The sequence below is a fragment of the Xenopus tropicalis genome, chromosome 8, assembly GCF_000004195.4.
Source record: "Xenopus tropicalis strain Nigerian chromosome 8, UCB_Xtro_10.0, whole genome shotgun sequence".
In the NCBI taxonomy this organism is placed as follows: domain Eukaryota; kingdom Metazoa; phylum Chordata; class Amphibia; order Anura; family Pipidae; genus Xenopus; species Xenopus tropicalis.
The window spans coordinates 20,405,293-20,429,624 of NC_030684.2; the positions used below are offsets into that span (position 1 = coordinate 20,405,293).

The window sequence follows — 24,332 nt, forward strand, 5'->3', positions numbered from 1 at the left end:
TCCATTAACTCCACACATGCCGGTACGATCCTTGGAAAAAGGGCAATAAGCATTCCATTAACTCCACACATGCCAAATTGTTGCTGGAAAATGGGGAATACGCAGTCCATTAACTCCAGAAATGCCTGAAAGACTGGGAAATGGGAAATGAACACTTTGTTAACACCACACAAAATACACTAATTATACACACAGTGAGAAGCAGTGAGAACCATAGCTTCAAATCCATTAAATACACTGATCTCTGAAACCCCAGACCCCTTACCCTTCCAAAAAGCAGGTCTCCTGTAGGCTGCCTTATGTTGTACCTGAAGATCTCAGCATGATAGAGTTCAGAAATCTTTTGTGTTGCCAAGTGTTCTCAGTAGCCCCTCCTTGTGGTAGGCAGGAGAATTGCACCCAAGCAGTAGAAACCCTGTTCCCTACACACCAATATTACAACTAAAAAATTAAAAATTTGTCAAATGCTAATTCTTGACATGCAGACGTGATGTTTTTTCGCATACAACTATTTTTTATTCTCATTCCAAACACATTAAAGTCAATGAGTGGTTTTTCGGATTCCTACCGCCAACTTTTTTTGCTGTGCAACTTTTTTAACACTCAAATCAGTCAATGGGCATTTTTTTCTCAATTTTACTATCGTGCCTTTTTTTTCACGCACTTTATTTTTTAACACAACTATTTTCTCCAAATATATCAAAATCATTGTTATTTTTGTTGTGGTCAGTTTTTTCCCCAGTTTAACGAAAAATTTTACCAATTACGAAATGTATAATTTCACTGTGAATCCATGCCTAACGAATAAATTTGCTCATCACTAGTGCCAATACCTTTCTTTAGATGGGAGCTCCTTTGGGACGGGCCCTCTATAGCTATTGTACTTGTTATAGGTCGGTTTGTATGGTTTCTTGTATGTTTAATGTATACATGCATTTATTGTACAACCCTGCAGAATATATTGGCGGTTTACAAATACATGTTAATAATACTTAATGCCCCCAAAACATGTAGGGTTAAGAAAAAACAGAGCTATTTCCCATTTGCTCTGTTGCCAGGGTGCAGCAGCCAGCAGAATGAAGGGTCCCATTACACACCTTTACTTTAGGCGCTGTAACGAAATTGTTTCCCCGCCGCCTAGTATCACATTATAACAGAGTTCATTTATGAAAAACCGCCACGACAACTGACCCCTCCCCGACAGCAAAGTTTAATGCCTACCTACACCAGTGCCGGGCACCTCGCCCCTCCCCTGCGTGTGTTAATTTGCACATTTTTGTTCATTTACGGTGCGTGAATAAACCAGTATGTGCATAGGTGCAGTCACAGGGCCCAGGGGTAAAGGGGCGACAAAAGAGATACATTCCTAGTGCCCCCACACCATTGCACCCTCGGCACGTGCCTCTCTGCCTACCCCTAGTTCCAGCCCTGATCTGTTTCATCTACAGGGGTCCTACACATGGTGACAGGCACATTACAATGCCTTCAGTGTCCACCCCACCATCTCAGTGTGTATGACCCCCATATAAACAAACTTTGGCCACCTGAGGGCCACAGCAGATGGAAACACAATGTACTGGGGCTACCTTAGTCAACACCATAGTCCGGCAATTACCAACTGGTAAGGCAGGGAGAAAAAGCTGAGCAAATTCCGACAACTAAAGTTGGAGGCAGACTCAGTGGGAGGGGGGTGCACAAATAGATATTGGGATAAAAGTCATAGTGAAGAGACTGACCAACAAGATAAAGAAAAGAGGGAAATGACACAAGGGACAATTTAATACAAGGTATGTAGAATGGTTGGGAGTAGAGTCAGACTGGGCCAGCGAGGCACTGGGAGAAAACTCTGTGGGCCCCGCCACAGCGGACATATTGCTTGGTCTGTGAGTAGATCTAATTGTAGGAGGTGCTGCAGCGGCAAAGAAGGAAGCGGTGCAACTGGGAGGAATGGGGGTATACGCAGGTACAAGTCCCTCTAACGTGCCGGGCTAAACGGAAGTGCTGTGCTCCTATAGAACCAAGGTAAATCAGCCTGAATCCCCTAAATATGAATGCCAGGGCGCTACTGGGCAGTTTGATACCCGGTATGCATAGCATTACATAAGGATCTGGCTTGTAGAGACTTAAATATCACAAAAGTGCATACAAATAGCCATGTAATAGTCACAACAGCAACAGCAAAATCAACACATTTTCAGAATATTATGCTGGGTAAAACCACAAATAAAATGTTGACTCAAGAAAACCTTGTATTTTAGGACAGTAAATCCTAAATGGGTAAATAGTAAAAAAAAAAACAAAAAAAAAAAAAACTAAGAATTAATGAGTCGCAAGGTTTCCCTAAAATTAACAGCTTTGACAAAATACCTGAAAATCACCACAAAGCTTGCATGTTCCAGCATCCTATCTCCCTCATCATCAGGTGCCAAGATAAACCATCCTAAAAACCAATGCCAGGGGGAAACTGAACAATGTGATGCCCAGTGTGCATAGAATTACCAAAGTATCAGATCTATAGAAACTCCAAAATCAAAATAGCGCAGTCCTTCTGTCCTTCTCCCCATCATCCACACACTTTGTATCCCACCTGAGTAACACTTTACTAACTGCCCCAACCAAATACTCCTCCCCATCACCCACACACTTTGTATCCCACCTGAGTAACACTTTACTAACTGCCCTAACCAAATACTCCTCCCCATCCCCCCACACACTTTGTATCCCACCTGAGCAACTCTTTACCCTCTGCTCCAACCAAATACTCCTTCCCATCACCCACACACTTTGTATCCCACCTGAGTAACACTTTACCCTCTGCCCCTACCAAATACTCCTCCCCATCACCCACACACTTTGTATCCCACCTGAGTAACACTTTACTAACTGCCCTAACCAAATACTCCTCCCCATCCCCCCACACACTTTGTATCCCACCTGAGCAACTCTTTACCCTCTGCCCCGACCAAATACTCCTTCCTATCACCCACACACTTTGTATCCCACCTAAGTAACTCTCTACCCTTTACTCGCACCAAAAACTTCTTCTCCCCATCGCCCACACACTTTCTATCCAACCTGAGGAACTCTTTACCCTCTACCAAAACCGAATACTCATTTTCTCATTTTTACCCTCTGCACCGGCCAAATACTCCTTCTCCCCATCACCCACACACTTTGTATCCCACCTAAGTAACTCTCTACCCTTTACTCGTGCCAAAAACTCCTTCTCCCTATCGCCCACACACTTTCTATCCAGCCTGAGGAACTCTTTACCCTCTACCAAAACTGAATACTCATTTTCCCCATCATCCACACACTTTTTATCCCACCTGAGTAACTCTTTAATCTCTGCCCTTACCAAATACTCCTCCCCATCCCCCCACACACTTTGTATCCCACCTGAGTAACTCTCTACCCTTTACTCGTGCCAAAAACTCCTTCTCCCCATCACCCACACACTTTCTATCCAACCTGAGGAACTCTTTACCCTCTACCAAAACCGAATGCTCATTTTCTCATTTTTACCCTCTGCACCGGCCAAATACTCCTTCTGCCCATCACCCACACACTTTGTATCCCACCTAAGTAACTCTTTACCCTCTGCCCCAACGAAATACTCCTTCCCATCACCCACACACTTTGTATCCCACCTGAGTAACTCTTTACCCTCTGCCCCAAACAAATACTCCTTCCCATCACCCACACACTTTGTATCCCACCTGAGTAACTCTTTACCCTCTGCCCCAAACAAATACTCCTTCCCATCACCCACACACTTTGTATCCCACCTGAGTAACTCTTTACCCTCTGCCCCAAACAAATACTCCTTCCCATCGCCCACACACTTTGTATCCCACCTGAGTAACTCTTTACCCTCTGCCCCAACCAAATACTCCTTCCCATCACCCGCACACTTTGTATCCCACCTAAGTAACTCTCTACCCTCTGCCCCAACCAATACTCCTTCTCCCCATCCCCCCACACACTTTGTATCCCACCTAAGTAACTCTCTACCCTTTACTCGCACCAAAAACTCCTTCTCCCCATCGCCCACACACTTTCTATCCAACCTGAGGAACTCTTTACCCTCTACCAAAACCGAATACTCATTTTCTCATTTTTACCCTCTGCACCAGCCAAATACTCCTTCTGCCCATCACCCACACACTTTATATCCCACCTGAGAGACACTTTACCATCTGTCCCAACCAAATACTCCTCCCCATCACCCACACAATTTGTATCAGGGCTATAGAGCTAAAGACAGAAATACATGCACTACTGATTGTAACTCTTGTAACTATTGACTGTAACACATGCACGGCTTATTGTAACTCCTGAGATACTATCAGACCGGCACTGCTGATTCTAACCTCTCAGTTAGTGACAGAATACCTGCACTGCTGATTAAAAACTCCAGAGCTACTGACAGTAATACCTGCACTGCTAGTTGTGACTCTTGAGCTACTCACAGTAACATATGCACTGCTTATTTTAACTCACGAGCTACTAACAACAATACCTGCACTGCTGATTGTAACTTCTGAGCAACTGAGAGAAATACCTGCACTGCTGATTGTTATTCCTCAGCTACTGACAGAAATTCCTGCACTGTTGATTGTAACTCCTGAGTAAGTGGCATTAAAAGCTGCACTGCTGATTGTAACTCCTGAGCAAATGATTGTAATGCACTGCAGAGCGTAACTTTTGGGCTACTGACATGACTAAATGCACTGCTGATTACTACTGAGATGCACTGCTGGTTGTAACTCTTGAGCTACTGAACTTTATACCATTTTAAATAAATCTACTTTACAGATTTTGGATTTTACATCTACTACGCATCTGTGAGTCTGATGCCAAACGGACAATCTGGGCCAAATAGGGCTGATCTGACCACTGAGCCTTTCATTGGACCCAGATGCTGGAAGAAGAACAAGAACTTCCTCTTGTGCCACCATCTTACCTTAGGGCAGTGCTTTTCAGCAAGTCAGAATTATCAGTTCAAGCTCCTCTCAAAAGGTTCAACCTTTGACCGAGTCTCTCCATGAAGGTCCAACGTCTGGTCATTGCCCCGCCTCAGCTAAGGAAATAAGTAGATATTGGAAAACATTAGAGTAATGTGAAAACAATCACTGGGGGGCACCATCCAGTGATTCCACCTTTCCTTTTCTTTTAAGGGTATATATAACTTGATCTCTTTTTTAGGGAACCAAGGGTGTCAGGTTAGTGATCCACAAACAAAAAATAATGGCATCTAAATGAAATAATATCCTATTAAATAAGTAATAAAGTCTGGGTTTCCTTGTCCTGTATACTTACCAATGCTGCCCCAGAAGCAAGGTTCTCACGCCTCATGGAGCTCTAGGAGATTCTATCTTCCCCCTGTGTCTGAGTTGCTTTTTACCTGAGAGAACAATTCACTGACGTTAATATACTCGGCTCATTACGGCAGAATAGTAGAAGGGAATACAGAATGTGAGTTCTAGAGTACGGTAAGGATCTGACTGATCACTGCACAGCGCTACAGATCCCACAGGAAACGTATTTCCCAAAATACAAAGTAAATCAGAGACCCAGTCTAAGGGTAATGGCACAGGGGGAGACCCCTGCGGTACCTACAGTCCCCACCGTATTGGCCACTCACTGTAGCACCCAGGCATTTCCACGTGCTCACACTACAGAGCAAACTGCCATATCCTTTATGTTTCATCCATGTTGGCCTTTATATCATTTAGTTCTGTTAGCCCAGAGCAGGGGTCCTCACACTTTTTAAACAGGGGACCAGTTCACGGGCCCTCAGACTGTTGGGGGGCGGAATACAGTGTGCATCACCGCGTCACACTGGCCCAAGTGTCTAAGGACCACGCTGAGGCAGACAGGTAGTAGTCAGGGGTGAGGACGCAGCGGGAGCCGGTAAATGACCTTGGCAGGCCGTATCTGGCCCACGGCCTATGGTTTGAGGAGCCCTGGGCTAGAGTCTTACTCGTGTCCTACTAAACTGTGTGCGGAACTAAAACTTGCAGTCTTGAACTTTTTGCAGTTTCTATTCTAATAATTGCTTTGTCTGTTGTTACTTTATAATACAAAAGAGCAATGAATATCCTAAAAAGTATATCCTTATAACTCCACACAAATTTAACATTAAGTCCAGTGGATCTCAGGTGTCCAGGGTACATATAATTCATGTACATTGAGTATAATATATATATATAAAATCAATAAAGTTTATTAATATGCCTCTTGCTCTAAAATACCCTACAGGGGGCCCTACAACAACAGTAACTCCTGTATAGACAAATACATTTTACCCAAACGAGAACCATTCCCAAAAGAAATAAAATAATAAGTCACACAAATCAATCGGTTGGGATTGGGAGTCGCACCACTCAATAGATTTAATATCAACAGGTTGATATATTTTCTTTAAGACAAGTCACAGAGTCTCAGTGGGGGTATGTGAATCCACATGACATTCAATGATTATATAATAAGACTCCAAATTGATAATGCCTTGTATTTGATGGTAACTAAGCTGACTAGATCCATATTAGTGGCAAAACAATCCTACTGGGTTTATTAAAACCTAAATAGTTATTTATTGGGTTTATTTAACGCTTAAATGGTTTTTGTCAGACTTAAGGCATGGTGATCCAAATTACAGAAAGATCCCTTATCCAGAAAATCCCAAAGCATTGGATAATAGATCCTATCCCTGTGCTTCAGAATATGTGCGCTGGTATTTCCCCACTCTTTGAAGGTTTGAACTTCAAAACTTAGTGACATCTAGTGGGAAAATAAGGGTAGTGCACAAATTGACTAACAGTCAATATTCTGATAACACAATTAGAATACATGGGCATACTGCACTTAGGGGCCCATTCATTAAAGTATGATTTTTTTTTTTCAGAAAAAAATCATATTTTTTCCAATGTTTATAACCATTCGTACCACAATAATATTGTTAAAATAATAAGACGTTCCGTGGTACGTTCATTCTTCCACGAAAAAGTCGTATTTTTCGTACTTTTTCGTTACCCATTCCAGCTTTGGTATCGTACTGTTTTTTTAATGTTGTTTTTTTAAAATACATTACATTGGAACAGCCAGTAGAAGAAACCCCTGTAGTGCCCTGACACACTCTAATTGCCATAGGTTTGTGTTCCTGCCACTGGTTAGGCTCATGTCACACAAGGCACTTTGTCTCCCTGGGATATTTTACCAAAAAGTGCACATGATCTTCTTCCACATCTACCAGTCACTTAACCCTTTCACCAACAGCCGATTTGGTCACTTTGCAGGTATTTTCATTGCCCAACAGATTTTGAACATTTGTACACTCTTTAATTTTAGGGGGCCTTTCCTGGGGGGCATTTAAATTTAGCCAGGGTAAAAAAACTATATAATTTTTTTCAGGACAACTTCAAGGGAACGTAAAGGCAAAGATGAATAATTGCTAAACACATTCACTGCGCAGCGGGGAGCAATTTTGCAGTACACACTGATTCAAACCCTTTGAACATTGAAGCTCTGGAATTTTGTTTGTTGGGCATATCCCCCCTGCTTGAGCTCTGTGTGCCGCCCCACTAAGGGCCACTGGCCGACCAGAACTTTCTGTTACCGGCCACCAATAAGATTTGAGCGGGCCTATAGGCGCACACAGTAAGAGGCACGTCAGCACTATTCTTATTGGCAATTGGGAACAGCAGGGAACAGTGACTGCCTGCTAATTCACTTTAGCGCTGATATGCAACCACCAAATGTTTTCCCCAACGAGGGCAATTTGAGTGCTTCAGTCTTGTAAATGGTGGATAAGTTTTAATCAGTATATATTGCAAAATTGTTCCTTATGGACTAAAGAATGCATATAGTAGTTATTATTATTTGCCTTTACATACACTTTAATATTAAAATATGCTAGCATTTGGTGTAATTCCCCTTCTGCAACAAGAAATTGGCTTCAAACTGCGTAAACATAATTTTTATAGATCACAAACTCCCAGCAGCACACTGACCCATTCCTACAGCACTGCTCCAGTAAGCTGCACACTTCTGATTTCAAGGCCAAATGTTCCTCTAACAGTAGGTTTCCCCTAGCAAACCATACATTTCTGGAAAGAACACATTCTGACAAATCCAATATAGGTAATTGTGCATTTCTACTCCAATTTACCAAACTGCAATGCTTTCCTAAAATTATTGTTTTTGTTAATAAAAATGTGTGAACTTTTTTAAAAATGGTTTCAGTCTACAGCATCTTATCTCCCACAGGTCATTAGGTACCAAAATAAAACACCCTAAATATGAATGCCAGGGGTCCAATAAACAGTTTGATGTCCAATGTAGGTACATGGCTAAACATGTGCCATTTAGGGGCCCCAAAATAAAAATAATTTTAGCTACTGGAAAAATAACACATTTATTGCATTTCATATACGCTCACCCCAGAAAGTCATATAGTTTTGAAAAGTGCACATTCCCCCAAAACCAAAACAAGCGCACCTCTTTCAACTCCAACTATCAAACAGCAAAGCTTTCCTAGAGTTGGTGATTTTCATGACATTTCCAAAAATCCCCTCAAGGCTTCCACTCTGCAGCTTCTTATATCCCACATATTATTAGGTACCAAGATTAAACACCCAATGTATGAATGCCAGGGGTCCTCTGAACAGTTTGTAAAGGCCCCAAGATGAAAACAAACTATATTTTTATATATTTATATATTATTCCCTCAAATCCATCCATCCAAATGTCTTTCTACTCCAAAGTACCAAGCCGCAAAGCTTTGCTAAAATCACCATAAAACTTCCACTCTGCAGAATCTTATCTGCTACATATCATTAGGTACCAAGATAAAACACTCTATATATGAATGCCAGGGGTCCTCTGAACAGTTTAATGCCCAATGTACAAAGGTTTATAAAAGCACAAGGCATAAAGAGACCCTAAAATATACCTTGGGCATACAAATTTCATGTTTTACATTTACACTAATTCATAAACAAACCACCAGTTTCAGGGTATTAGCACATAGGGAGATTAGCCGCCCGAGATAAATCTTCACTACCTCAGATCTCCCTGAAACACTTTCCCACCGGTTTCCTCACAAGGAAACTTAGAATTTCTTCAAAAACCTCAGACGGCAGCACCCCCGGAGTTACCTGGGGCGGCAAAAAGCCGTTCCTAGTAACTTTAAGAGCCAAATTTCCATTTCTTAATATGGAATTTTGGCTCTGCTAGTGTAGAGAGCTCTATTACACTCTCTACACCAGCGCTGCGCCCCCCTCTGGCGCTGTAAATGTAAGTGCAGGGGGGGGGGCCGAGAGGGGCAGCATCGGAGGCAAGAAACGCCCCTAAGCGACATGTATGTTTTCCCACCAGAGAGTAACATTATCGGCAGTGGGAAAGCATTTTAAGGAAGCGTTTGCCCGCAGTAGGTAAGATTTATTGCGGGCGACTAATCTCCCCGTGTGCAGTCACCCTTAAATAATCTCTCCAAAATCGCAGACCTGTATCTGTAAGAGACCTGCTGTATGTACCCACATGTATAGCAGCCCCATGCAATAAACAGTAACGCCCCCAATGTTCCTTACTATACACTCTATCCAAATACTGTCTCACTGCAGTTTTCAACGGAAAAAGAGAAGGAAAAAGTGAAAGAAGGGAAATCTGCCAAAATACAGCAAATGTCATTTAGAAAAGTCTATTGTGGTTCAGCTATAAAATATGTCAATATAAAAAAATATAAATTTTAGATGGCTTTAGTTAAAAACTATTACAGACCAAATTGTTTTTTTTTATCTGTGAAAGGGTCACAATCCACAATGTGCAAACAAAAAACGCATTAATAATAAAACATGTTAAATAATAATAATTTTAAACATTTTCAGAAAACTTTGACACATTGCTCCCTGACACGTTTGGTCTCTTCAGCTTTATCCTGAGCATAAAAACATTGCTAATTCTTATTTCCAAATGATATAAAAATCCCTGAGCAAATGCCCTAAGCCGGACGTTGCAGGAAGTTGGTGCTAAAAGAAAAACCCTTCTGTGCCAATGTGCCACACACCCATGTGGTTTCCTCCTTGGTAGAGCAAACACGGCTGTAATAGCTATATGGGCCACACTAGGGAACCATAACTATAAATAACTTTTTTTTATATTTTATTTATTATTTTTTTTTTGGTGTAAATTGAATTACTTTCATCAGTTTCCTACCATCTCCTAATTGTTTCCCCCACCCCACATGAGAGACTTTACCTTTTCTGGTAACTGTATTTTTCTGGTTTTCTGCCCAAGGTTGTTAGGATGAATGTGGGGCGGTGGCTGCAGCAGAGGCCAGAGAACCCCCTCCAATCTGACCCTCCTTCTACTGATTTCTTCTTTTTCACAATACAAGGCAGAGGCCGGAACTTGGAACCAACAGAGAAAGCTTCCGGAAGTCTCACTGCTGCAGTAATAAAAGTGAGTGAATGAAAGAGCAGCGCCCCCTACTGTCCAAACCTGCTTCAGCTCTCCAGCGCTCCATAGAACTCAGTCGGGTGTGAAAGGCTTTCAGTGACTCTCATTCTGGGTTAAGCCCCGCCCCTCTGCTTGGGAATGTGAAATGGAACAGCCGGAAGCAGGAAGCGGAACTGGATTTGTGCTAAGAGGAGACTGATTTCAATTACCTGGGGGAGGTTACTAAATGGAGTAATGCATATTGGCAAATGAACCAAAGTGTATAATAATGTGTAATGCCTCAAACACCCAAAGCAAAATCAACTACAAAAAGCCCAAGATTGTAAAAATACATATATAATAAATTACAAAAATGTATTAAAGAAAACTGCTACTGGGTTTTATTGTGATGTGCTGCTATGTGAGTCTATAGGCCGGCACATGGGATGCCACTGAAGGAGGGGCGTATGATAGGCAGCACTGTCCCAGAGTACATTGGGGGCGGATAAATGTCTCTCCACAAGAGAAAGGGTAAATTAGACCAAATGTGTTTGTGGGAAACACACAGTCATTTAAGACAAATTGCACATAGGCTGCTCCTCTGCCCAACAGGTACAACTTCCACTCCCACTTAAAGGGGAGGCATGTCTCTTCACAAAATAATACAAAATCATTTTATATATTATTTCCCCTAAATATTTCTTTGCAGGTAGGGATTAGTCTGTGGTTCTCCTTTAAGAGGAGAGGCTACCCATATAATTCATGTATGGAAAATGATCCTCCCCTTTTCCCTCACTAGGGTTGTTCCCAATACACTGCTTACTAATGTTGCAAAGTCCTCAGAGCACTTCAAGAGAATATCAAAGTGCGTGTTATGTCTCCCCCAGACCCTGCAGACCAGTCAGGGTTCTCCTTTTTAGAATTTAGTTAATAACAATTTGGATAAGAAATGAGATTTTATCCGAGAGGCATTGCAGATACAAAGCGGCCATGTTACTAAGGTTCTGTTCCAAAGCCCCACAGTAGGAGACCATTGCTTTCTCCTCCACTCCTTGACCTTCAGATAAATCATTTGGAGGACAATTTTCATTGTTACCAAACTTGCCATAAATAAAGTCATTTCCTGAATTTAACATGCTGATTTGATGCGTTCCTTCTTCCTGGAAATGATGAGAGAAAAGTCTAAAATTGAATGAAGCTGCTGATCCCTGGAACGAGCACTGTACTTTGTAGCACTTTGAGGTAAAGGGAATCGTGAAGGAGAAGGTCTTTCTGGCGATGGCCAACCCGATGATTGCAGGGTACATGGAGCTGTACTCAGTTTAGTTGGTAAGGCATTAGTACATCCAGCAGACTGGAGAGCTTCCTTGGTCTTATTTGGTGTAGGGTGGGAAAATGACTTGCCATTACGTGTAAATATCAATTTCAAGGGAAACCCCAGTGATAGCAGATCTTGTGAGATCTGGGGATCTGATCGATGTGCAGAAACTGAGATGGTAAATGGTAAAGCATTCTTGCAATTCTGACTCCAAGATTCTGGAATTCCTCGTTTTCTTATCTCGACAAAACCTGTTCTCCAGGTATTCTAATTTGAATTGGAGGTTCAGAACCTGTTGTTTAATTCAATTACTTAATTAAGTCCATTTTTGTATTGTCCATCCTTGATTCGAGTGTATCTGTGTGTCTTGCCAATTCTTTATCTTTCTCAGAAACAGCAGTGATTTGTGCAGTAGCCTTGTCCATTAATGACTGGAACACCACTAGAACACTGTCAGATTGGTCCAAAGTTAGAGGACTTGTTTGAGTAGTTTGGGAAGTGGGAATTGCAGATTCCGCTTCCGCCCCATCCGAGTTCTGTGCAGATTGTATCAAACAACCAATTTGTTGCTTCAAGAAAGCGACAATTGGTTTTGTGGACAGAGGAAGGGAGAGGTTTTGCTTTTTTCTTTGATCATTAAAGATAAATGAAATTGTAATCCAGGAGAAAGTTAAGTGGCACAGTAATGTGGAGGAAAATACTTGTAAAGAGAAATATTTAGCTGCACAGTAATAAAACATCACCTTTCCAAGATAATTTGGTGTTATGGTGCCATCTTATGGTGAAGGAGTTGAACTACAAAAGTATTTGACAATACAGTCCACAACCTCACAGTCCCAAAATTACTGAATATAACAGTGCATTTTTAAAGTGTTGAGAAAAAGCTGAAAGCCAGTGATAGGTTCTCCAATATCATAGAGCGATTTGAGATATAAACCTTTCAAAGTGTTGTAGGAGATCTTAACGCCAATACGTCAGGTTATTAAACTCTTTATGCAGTTGTATTAGTCCAAGGGGCATATTCATTATAGTGTGGAAGCCAACATCACCAGTCATGTTGCCAATAAAAACCAATTAGCAATTAGAATTTGAACGGTCAACTACAAAAACAAAGATCTTATTGGCTGCTATGGGCAACACCACCAGTAATGTTTGTCTCCAATGTTAATAATTACTGCCCCAAGTGTAAGACTAATAACCTTATGACTTACAATAACCATATCAATGCCATGGTCAGAACATAAAGTAAATCAGCTTATGCATTCCCAAGTAGAAGCAACAAGGTCAATAAATTCATTCCAAGGCTTAATAGTTGCTATAGTGGCCTGGAGCTAAAACAAAAACAATTATGCCTCCATATAACTATAGAAAAAAGTCCAGAAAAATGGTAGAGAAGTTTTCCAAATGTCAATCAAATATACTTAAATTTGCATGTAGTTGACCGCTTAAAAGCTACAATGCTCAAAAAAGAGATAGGTATGTGGCAAAGCTAACTGGGCGCCAGGGTGAGAGATTCAACAAGAATAATTAGAAGCCAAAACTCACAATTTCCCTGTGAGCTGAAAAGCCTTAAGTACGTCACACCAGTCCTCCTGCCGGATACCGCGACTCACCATCCACACTGTAGGGAGCAGAGTCAGGCAGAGATTTGCAGCCTCCAAATGGGCAGCAGGCGTCTCGCTCAGGAGTACTCCAAGTCCATCTCTGTAAAGAAAAGGGGACAGCTAGCAGGGAAAAGGCATCCCTAATTTCACAAAAGAGACAGCAAATAGTCAACTCCAGTCAAGATTAACTGGCGCTCCGAGATCTGCGGCCTGCTTGCTGGGCGATGGCCATGCTCAGAAATACTTAGTACAAGTATTAAGTGAAGGGCTGTCATGTTCACTTACTAGAGTTTTTAATATCTTCGAAACAATTGTTGTTGTTTACTGCTTTGTTCAAAAAATAGCCTTAAAGAAATATTTTTCTATATATATTTTTCATGCAGGGAACTGGAGTTGTGAGAGTTGTGAGAGGGATGTTCCCTTGCAAGAACAATGTAATAAGGAACTGATAGATACTACCAAGTTTAAGCATAAGAGCAACTTTATCCTGGGCAATATGGAGGGACACTTCTAGATCCAGTTGTTCTGACCCAGTACAATAAGGCACTGGGAAGGTTAATAACAGAAGCTGCTGACACAGCAAATAAGTTTCTCTTTGATGCTGTTCAGATTCCCAAAGCTTGCTATTGAACCGTATAAACGCACACTGATTTGCAGAATGCAGTACGCTAGACTCAGGGATAACATTCCCCGTGTTGCTGCTGTTCAGTGCGTAACTGCATCTCCCACAGAGGCTTCTGGGAATCATAGTCGAACAACAGAAAGGCCAGTGACTGCTTGAGACCTGTGCCTGTGGAGAAACCTGTGTATCTGCCGGAAGGATGAAGAAGGCCTGCACAGAATGATGAGCACCATATAAAAACAATAAAAAAATCTTACCTGACAACAATCTGCTTTCTGATTCCCAGCGTCCCCAAGTATAGATGACTAGAAGCATTTTATGTTTAACTGTGGAGAGAGGCAAAACAGGTGTAAGAACAACATAGAAACTGGTTGGCATAGTTCCATCTGCAACATGTAGGCAGTTAACTTATGGGCAAACTTTGTCTTTAAGTGATAGAGCTCCTAATTTGTGTATGGCCACTCGGGAATTATTGGCCCTGCAAATTCATAGAACTGGGCAGCACTGCAACTAAAGCTCTGCAGCACCACTTGCCAATTCTTTAATACACATTGGGGCACATTCATCAAAGTACCAGTTCGAAACCGGAAATGGGAAAAATTTCTGATGATCGCAAATCGGAACAGTCATGGTAATATATTGTAAAATATTGTACATATAAGTCACGAAATTTTCGTATCGAACGATTGTAAACGGCGGGAAAACCTTTATGAATTTGATCCTTCAGTGCATGATTTTGGAAGCCTCCCATAGGGCTCAATGGCACTCTGCAGCTCCAACCCGGCCCAAGGAAAGTCTCCCATAGGGCTCAATGGCACTCTGCAGCTCCAACCCGGCCCAAGGAAAGCCTCCCATAGGGCTCAATGGCACTCTGCAGCTCCAACCTGGCCCAAGGAAAGCCTCCCATAGGGCTCAATGGCACTCTGCAGCTCCAACCCGGCCCAAGGAAAGTCTCCCATAGGGCTCAATGGCACTCTGCAGCTCCAACCCGGCCCAAGGAAAGTCTCCCATAGGGCTCAATGGCACTCTGCAGCTCCAACCCGGCCCAAGGAAAGTCTCCCATAGGGCTCAATGGCACTCTGCAGCTCCAACCCGGCCCAAGGAAAGTCATGATACCGAAGCTTGAATGGATCCAAAACTTTTGTACTCGGCGCAACAATACGATTTTGTCATACAAATTTTGTTGCAAAGTACGAAAAAGTCACGCAAATGTGCGAAAAAGTTGTGCAAAGTATGAAAAAGTCACTGAAAATACCCACAGTACGAACCAATATGATTTTTTTGTATTCGGAGTCAATGGTACTTTGATAAATGTGCCCCATAATGTAAGTTTACGTTGAATAATTAATGCATACGTTGCCCCTGTCCCTATCTGGGAAGGACATGCCATGTGTGGGAATATTACAGAGAGGGCAGGTTTGGGGGCTGATTGGGGCATGCCAGGGTATGTAAGAATAAATAGTGCAGTGTAAGTGCCATTGCGCAGGACATTTATTGGTTGATCAAATTTACCCTCGCTTCTCTGTGGAAACGCACTAGCAGAATGTCTTGACCATTTGGGGGCCTCCTCTGCTTATACAATAATCTCCTTTTCTGTCATACAGACAATATAAAAGCTTCTCCCGGCTGTCTCACTACAGCATGTAGGTTCCCTACTAACCAACACCTGAACTCTCAGTCCCTAACTGCTGCACAATAGCCCAGGTTACTAACTCCAAACGCTACCTCCTTGTTGGGGCAAAAGACTGCCCTTGATACCCTAACAGCTACCTAACCAGCCCCAAGGTGGCACTGGCACACTGTGCTCCTACTTCCCCTGGTCTTGGCTAAGTGCAGCCCTCCTTACAGTCTCACAGCTGTCAAACTGACAGCACTGGCACAATGGGGGTATAGCATTTTATCCCAATAACCGGAAGTGACCTCACACACAAACACATTTCCAGAAGTGACATCACACGTATCCACAAAATCGCTGCTGAAGCGGAAATATTGTACCCCCATATGTGCAAATGCATCAAATGCCGTCACCAAACTAAACTAACAAACTAAAATAAATGTTACCTCCTTACAGGTATTATATATTTATGAGAACTGTAGCTTTCTCTACAGGTACAGTTCTGAGATCTATTCAAATGCAATGACTGCAGAAGTAGGACATGGAACTATTTAAGCCAAAGCTTAGGAACAAAGGTGCAGCACTCATAGGGCATATTTACTAAGTCACAGAAACTTTTTCAAACTGTGGACCGAAAGCTCGAATTTATCAAATTGTCACACAAAAACCAGCATCAAAAATGGAAGGGACATCTGCCATTGACTTCTACAAGATATCAGATATAAATTTAAGCTGTCAAACTGTCAAATTTGGATTTTTAGCCATTTGCAAAAGTCACAACTTTTTTTTTCTGTGACTTTTAACCCTAAAAATCTGAAAGAAAAAAAAAATTGGGAAAAAATAATCCCCCATATATCCCCCATAGAGACAGCAGAATTAGGAGAATGAGCCTTGGGTACAACTCGCAGTCTTGCACAGTGTCAGTATATGAATCCGGGACAGATCATCCCTCAACAAACAGCAGGTTTTTGCTGTGAGATTATTTATGGGGCATAGTGGTTTTATTAGGACCTTTTCCCTAGTCTATATTAATCAGATTAAACTACAAACTTTACTGGTACTATTTGCCATTAAACCTTTTTTTACCCCACCATGGGTACATACTAGTGCAACAAGTTATCAGTTTCAGCTCCATATAGCCCCTAAATGTCCAATGTCAAATGTTGAGATTTTCAGGGATCAAAATGAATTTCTTCTTTACAAAATGTATTCTCACCCTACAACACCCACAGGTTCCTGAAAATCTTACTCCGTTCTGCGGAGTTTAATGGGGTTATGTACTGCCCAGTAGCTGATTGCTTATGTTTCCCATGCAACCGGCTTATAAGGCACCGTCATTTTGCCATAAGAATGTCAAATAAGGGTAAAGGCACACCAGGAGATTTGTGCTGTAACATTTAAATGCTTTAGGTGGAGGCCATTATAGTCAAGGCCTTTGGCACTGTAGGCCATGGGTAAGCAGGCCCGGATTTGTGGCAAGGCCACAAAGGCCCGGGCCTAGGGCGGCAGAAGTTTAGGGGCGGCATGCCGCCCCGCCGCAAGAACATTTTTAAATTTATCTCCCATACGGAGCAGTCGGGACCTCTCCCCACAGCTCAGTATGGGAGTTAAAAGGAGCGCACTCGCGGCTGCGGGGGGTTGTCGCGCGTTTGCGCATGTGCACAGGTGGAGGGGGGGCACCAACAGGGGCGGTCTCGGGGCGCCCAGAAGAGAAATCCGGCCCTGTGGGTAAGAGCACTAGCAAAGCGCCACACGTGACATTATCCGTACTCCTTTGTGCTATATTGGGCATATATTGGGCATTGCTCTGCCTTTTATGTCTCATCAAGGGAAGAGGGAGAATTTTAGGAACTAAAAAATAACGTAAAATGTATTTTTCCCTCAAAAACATTTAATAAAAATTGATAGTACTGGGGAAGCAACAGTTACAGTGACTCCACAACAAAAAAGATGTGTCCTTTCCTCACAAGTAAAATAATATAATAGTCTCACTTGAAAGAAAAATAACATACACAAAAATCCTTTTATTAATCCCTATGGGGCTGGACAGCTGGTTATTACCAATAAATAATTACAAATAATTGACATTTCTGTTTGGTACTAAATAACTGCACTTGGGCTGCAGCTCTGTGCGTTATTCCTGCTTCGGAAACAAAGCCACCTGTATTAGAACCGAGATGCCTCATTAGATCATTTACTGAGTTCCACATCATAGACACGCTAAGCTAAGTCTAGACCATCAGATCTTGCTCGGGCATTCCGGATAAGGGGTCTTTCCGTAATTTGGATCTCCATACCTTAAATCTACTAAAAAATCAATCAAACATTAATTAAACCCAATAGGATTATTTTGCATCCAATAAGGATTATTTATATCTTAGTTGGGATCAGTTACAAGGTACTGTTTTATTAAAATAGGCAATCATTTTTAAAATTCTGAATTATTTGATTAAAATGGAGTCTATGGGAAACGGGGTTTCCGTAATTCGGAGCTTTCTGGATAGCGGGTTTCTGGATAAGGGATCCCATACCTGTACTATCTGCCATTGATATCACCATGCACCCACACAGTAGCAAATGCTTACCAGTTCTCAGTTTCTGACCCATTTTTTTAGATTTTAACATATAAATGGTTTATTGGCGTGCTTCCTGTGGCTGTGTCTAACGGGTTGATTCCCTTTCAGGCTAACATTTAGTATGTTATAGAATGGCTTCTTCTTAGCAGCTTTGGATTGGTCTCCTTTATTTTTTTTCAATGTTATTTAATTGATTTTATTTAATGAAGAACAATATGCAGGGTAGTTCGGTGTCTGGTGTTTACGGTGTCTATTTCTTCTTCTGTTCTGTACTTTCATGGTGTTCGTATTGTGCAGTAAGCTTTTGTAGGGTGATCCCTAGCTTAGGAGAAGATAGTATTCTAGAGAAAACCCTGGTCTAGGGTGCTGAGTGAATTCCTCTAGATGTTTTGTCCTGTTTCATTTAATAATAGCGTATACTCCTTGGTGAGGTTCCCTAATAGTGCTGCTTGGGGTGGTGGGGTTGCTTATTTATCTGCCTGAAGCTACCAGTTTGTCCCAAGTTTGTAGCACGTACATTAACTTTCTGTCATTTCTGTCTCTAAATACTCGTTCCTTCATTGGTAGCCACTGAATCGCCCAGAGTGGGGAGTGTGTTATTATGTCCCTTACAATCCCCTTACATTCCCACTCAATCATTTCCCAGCAGGCCTAAACGGTGCGTTATAGTAATATTGGAATTAGAAGCCCCCTCTCAGGCCCTCTCTCTGATCTAGATGTCCCTAAACCCCTGTCACAACCGCAAATCATAACAAACCCCATTGAATGGGACTTTGCTGGGATGTCCTGTACGGCCAGTCTGGTTTAAATAAATATATTGTTTCAATGCGTTGGATAGTTTCATTATAAACACGACAAATCATCATATCAGTCATTTAGTATTTATACATTGTTTCATATATTTCTGCCACCAGCAATGATTCACAATCTTCGCAACTTTTTTCAGATAACACACAAGTTAGTAATAACATATTAAGAGAACAGGGCCGTTAAATGAATACTACATGTACCGTGAGTGCAATAATATATATTATATATCTACAAGTTGCATTGCAATAGCTATCAAAATGTAGCCAAATCTGAATGCAATGGGCTATAGGCAGGAGATGCAAACAGCTTATCTCTAACGTTCCTGTCTAATATCAATATTGTCTTTATTAGGTGCCTTGTCACAAAGAAATATGGATTTGATCAGATGCTCTATTTGTTGTCTCTTTATATATTTATTCTGCTACTCGCTATCACCATGTATTTAGCAGTAACATTAAAGGGAAGCCCCACTCAGAAACTCTTTTGTAGTGTTACAAAAACCCAATGGTTTTAAAGTTGTCTGTAAATGTTATGACAAACAAACATTTCATGACATGTGACCAGAGATGACTTCACACACAGCAATGTGACAGTTGGGTTTGTCCGTTGGTTGACTTTGTGGTGAGAGGTAAGTCTGAATCCCCTCTGAGAGATTTTTTGCCAAATAACCCTTATTTTAGCTAAAAAAAGATGGGAAATAGTTGGGTGATGCCCCCCTAGACTAGCGGATGTTGCTCCTCTCACAGATTTTAGTGAATTTGGAGAATTTTAGAGATGACATTAATCTTAGCGCTGGTTGGGAGACACAGACACAGGCTTTGGCAGTTCTGCAGCAAATATATATATTTTTTTTTGACTGGGGACCCCATAAACATTTGGAGGCCATACAATACATACATTTTTCCTCCCAGTATTGACAGGCTCCTTAGAGTTCTGCCCCTTTGCCCCGGGTATCTGCCCTGCTCTCATGTAGCAACCTTAACATTTAACTGAATACAAATGGCAGAGAGGGTCCGGATCACAAGAGCTCACAGTCTCTTCTCTCTCTCCCCATTACATGAAATAGAGCGATTTGAGAGATTTAAAGCGATTTTGAGCTATTTGCAGCGACTCTTACGATCCTCGGTGATACAGAAGAAGACAAACAAAAGTCTTTATAAAGACTACAACCCGACATCTATAGTAGAAGAACAGGAAGAAGAAGAAAAAGAAGAAGAAGAAAAAGAAGAGGAATCTGCACAGTGAGTTATTACTAAATCCTTATTTGTTTATTGGGAGTCTCCACATTAACCCTAACCTTCCCTCTATTTTATATTACAGAACCATCCGACATGGGCCTCAAGAACAGCTGCCTGAGACCCAGGAACCAGGTAAGGCCGCTCACAACTTATTTTTTTTTTCTGCCCTCACAGAAGTCACTGTTGAGAAAGGTAACCAAGGGGTTAAAGGAGAGCCTAACCCAATTATAAGCAGCATTTATGTTCCATTACTTTTAAATAGAAATATAAGGGATTATACAAGTGTGTGCCCTGGGAATTACATTTCCTATATTTACTTACAAGAGTTGCCATATCATGTACGTTATCTACCATCAATACAACAGCACCCCTAGTGGTAATAAATACCTGCCACTTTGCTATTTCCCTCTGTGGTAGGAAACTGGCACATTATTATTACTATGAATTTAATAAAAACTGCTTAAGCCCTTAATGTCTTCTCTTTTCCTTCATTTCTCTAGGGCTCAGCGAGAACATCCTGTGGCCCCAACGCTGACCCCTATCTGTGCTCTATAAAGAAGAAGATCGCAGAAGAAATCCACAGAGCACAGACAGAGCTGTGGATCAGCAAAGCTGCACTGACACTGGACCTGCCCAGGAAAAGTGCAGCTGAGTGGAAGAAGGAGAAGAAGGAGATAAAGGCCAGACTCAAACACCTGAACAAGGCCTTGCAGGAGATCAACGCTGCTATCCAGCACTGCACTGTCTAGGTGCCTTCTCCTTATCCGCAGTTCCACCAGCGCTCACCCCTCCTTCCAATATATGGTTTTATACACAGGGGCACACTGAAGGTACTCGCTAAATTCTGCATTCCCTTTCACTCCATCGGTTAGACTGCAGAAGCCGGGGTCTGCAGGCTGCCTGGGGCCCAGTGGAATGGAAGGGAATGCAGAATTCACCTGGTGCTTAACTGCGCTCATGTGTATGCCGCCATATTCCTCTCATTTAACATCGCGCATTGATTCTGGGAGAAAATCCGATTGCCGTTAAGGAGTCAGGAAGGAATTTTTCCCTCTAATGAAGCAGATTGGCTCAAAGCTTCTCAGAGGTTTTTTTTGCCTTCCTCAGAATCAAAAAAGCGCATTTTATATCATCAATAAAACTGTGTTTTCACAGATTTACCATCAAGCCGCTGTGTGTTCTGGGTATTGGTTGGTCTCATTTGACAAGGGTTACATATAGAGGGGTGGAGAGTGAGAATGTATGTGAGATTGGATCAAATCAGCAGTGAAGAAACACTGAAAGGTTCAGTACCTGTGAGTGACAGTGCTCTTGCGGGTATGGCTGCCCCACCAAGCATTCTCACACTGGCCCAACAGGCTGGAGATTCTGTTCACAAAGGTCATTCCTGGCATCCCCCCCACCATTCCCCATCATGGCATGAAGGCTGTATATACATCCATCAAAAAGCTGTGGGGAAAGAAAAACAATGATTAATCAAATAAACTCAAACCAGGGATTAATGTGATAGTCACACAGTAACAGCTAATCCTTATAAAAGGGAACAAAAAAATAAGGCAATATTTTGATTGCATTTCAGTCTATAGGGATATTGTCCCTATTCCAAAATCAAGCAGCCCCCCCTCCTGCCAGCACCTTCTTCCCTAGCCTACACTGCCATTTAAAAGGATCTACAATTTTGCAATCTGCGTAACCATACCATCAAGGAGCAAATGTCTGACACTATGAATGACACCCTAAGGGCTGTACCATAAGTGGGACAGGGGGGATTAGGTGACTTGCATGATCCCAAGCAGACAGTGACTGCAGGTTACACATGGGCAGATGCTGACCAGTTTAGCTGATAAATGACTGAAGGTTATCTGGCTCTTTCTACCTAGCTTTAGGCTGTCTAAAACACACACAAAATATATACAATGTATTTAAAAATTTGAGTTTTACCATTTTAATACAAACTTTTGAGCATTTAAGTTTTGTATTTAGCTCCCTCAACAATTAGAAAGATTTGATCTCTTTTATAGTCAGTGATTGCTCTGGGCACTATATACAGCACTACATTTATTCCTCAGTGCTGTACAACAGTCTGGTGTAAATTCCCTGCACTGTTACACACTGGAATTAAAATGATATTTTACCATTTGATTTACGCCATATGCTAAGAGATACGTAAAAAATATATACCTAAAAGTTAAAAAGCAGATTTGGTGATTGTATAAGTATTCACCCTGTAACAATGCTAGGTAGAACCACCTTTGGCTGCTATTACAGTTGCCAGTACATACGAGGTTTAGAGAATTATAACAAGTCTATTAGACAGGGTTGAAACTGACTTATGTGGAGTGAGAGAGTCCGCAATGTGCTCTGTCCTATCTGAGCTGAAGCTCCATTTAGTCAGTTCATCAATTCCTGCTCTGCTACAGCTATCTCAGTCACCTGTAAATAAAATGATTGTGAATTGGAAATGTCTAGAAGCACCAACACTTTATTCACAAAGCGGTAGGCAACCTTATCTCATAGAAGGGCCCTACCAAGTGCTTTAGCGAGTAGTGTGCTGTCTCTGGTACATAGGTCTAAAGAACTAAAGAAAGACACATGTCGATCAAGTGCAACCGTTTGTATCCATATCAAAGACTGTAATTAACATTTTACTAAAATCGATTTTTTTAGTAACTTTAGTTTTTAGTATTTTCTCACTTATTAAAAAGCCAAACCCTTCTCGAAGCTATCTAATGTATCTGCCTGTACAACCATTTCAGGGAGAGAATTCCCCCAAGAATTACTTACCATGTAAATAATATACGGGTTCCCGTGGGTTAGCACTCACACAAGTCCAACATCACCCTGCACAATGCTGGAGTGGGCTACAGTTCCAGACTCTGGAGCATCCTGTACATTAAATAAAATACCAACAGTTCCCAACAGTGACCCAGCAATACTCTCACAAGGCAGTGATCACAGGCAAATAAACCCAATAAGCAACCAAACTGTAATAGAAACTCACAAAGCAACCAGCAACCCAAGAAATGGCCCAAACCTTGCTAGTAAATCAAACACTGAGCTAACGAAACAAGCCTGTGTTACCGCAGTTGAAAACCAAGATGTACTTTATAGGAAACTGGTTAAACTTTAAAGGTAATGTTAATTTAGGAACAAAACAAGGACAACACTATCCAGAGCCCTAAAGAAACAACATGGAGACTAATTGCTAACCTGCTATTATGGGTTGGTGCTTTTTAATCTACATGAACCAACACACGCACATCTTCTAGCTTTTAACTATTCATTACTCTTATTTTCAAGATCTTTAGCAAAAAGATTGAAAACAAATCTATACATCCTCTGAACAAGCTCAGTGAGTATCAGATACCAAGAAAGCAACTAAAACTGCCCGATAATATAGAACCACTGTAGAACTAAAACAAAGACAACTGATGACAGAACATATGGGCTCTAGATGTGGGGAAGAGCAGGGCAATTACAAACGGATCCAGTGTTTACCCCTTTTTTATGTAAACTCCTCTTATCTGTGTCTGTTCAACTGTCCAAACTAATTGCACTTTTCGTTCCACTTTTCTAGAAATGATTGAATGTGACGATAATAGCTTGTATACGAGCTAACTATAACACAATAAAAGCTCACAAATAAAACAAAGTTCAGGTTAGAATATTTCCATTAAGCAGACCTATAGGAAAGGAAAAAAAAAAATATATATATACACATATACTGGTAAGGGCTATCTGTAGGAGATAGTAGAGCAGATACTGGGTATGGGTATGGCAATTTAAGGAAGGGGGGAATCAGAGAAGGAACAGTAAAGCTGGCCATACACGTGGCGATCTGATGATGTTTCGTACGACCATCGGTCGCACGAAACATCGTCAGATCCGCCACACACCATTCAGGGCTGAATCGGCAGGTAAGGAGGTAGAAACAATAGGATTTCTACCTCCTTCTGCCGATTCAGATCTGAAGGGAGAATTTTGGTCGGGCGCCTTCTATGGTGCCCGATCAAAATTTTCAAACTGGTCCGATCGGCGAGTCGGACGATATCAGCAGCTTCCTGCGATATCGGTCGACTCGCCGATATACCATACACGCACCGATTATC

General features: G+C 41.7%; 1 long non-coding RNA gene across 2 annotated transcripts; it reads right to left on the reverse strand.

Annotated features, from left to right (window-relative positions):
- On the reverse strand, positions 1 to 21,572 carry LOC108645791. 2 transcript variants are annotated; one of them, XR_004219673.1, is made up of 6 exons: positions 21,517 to 21,572; positions 13,304 to 13,462; positions 10,261 to 10,450; positions 5,323 to 5,407; positions 4,967 to 5,083; positions 1 to 133 (listed from the first exon to the last, which is right to left on the reverse strand). It is a non-coding gene; the product is annotated as an uncharacterized LOC108645791 (long non-coding RNA). The 2 variants fall into 2 exon arrangements; XR_004219674.1 differs by lacking the exons at positions 10,261 to 10,450; positions 13,304 to 13,462 and having other exon boundaries at positions 21,517 to 21,563.
- Positions 21,573 to 24,332: the final 2,760 nt, after the last annotated feature.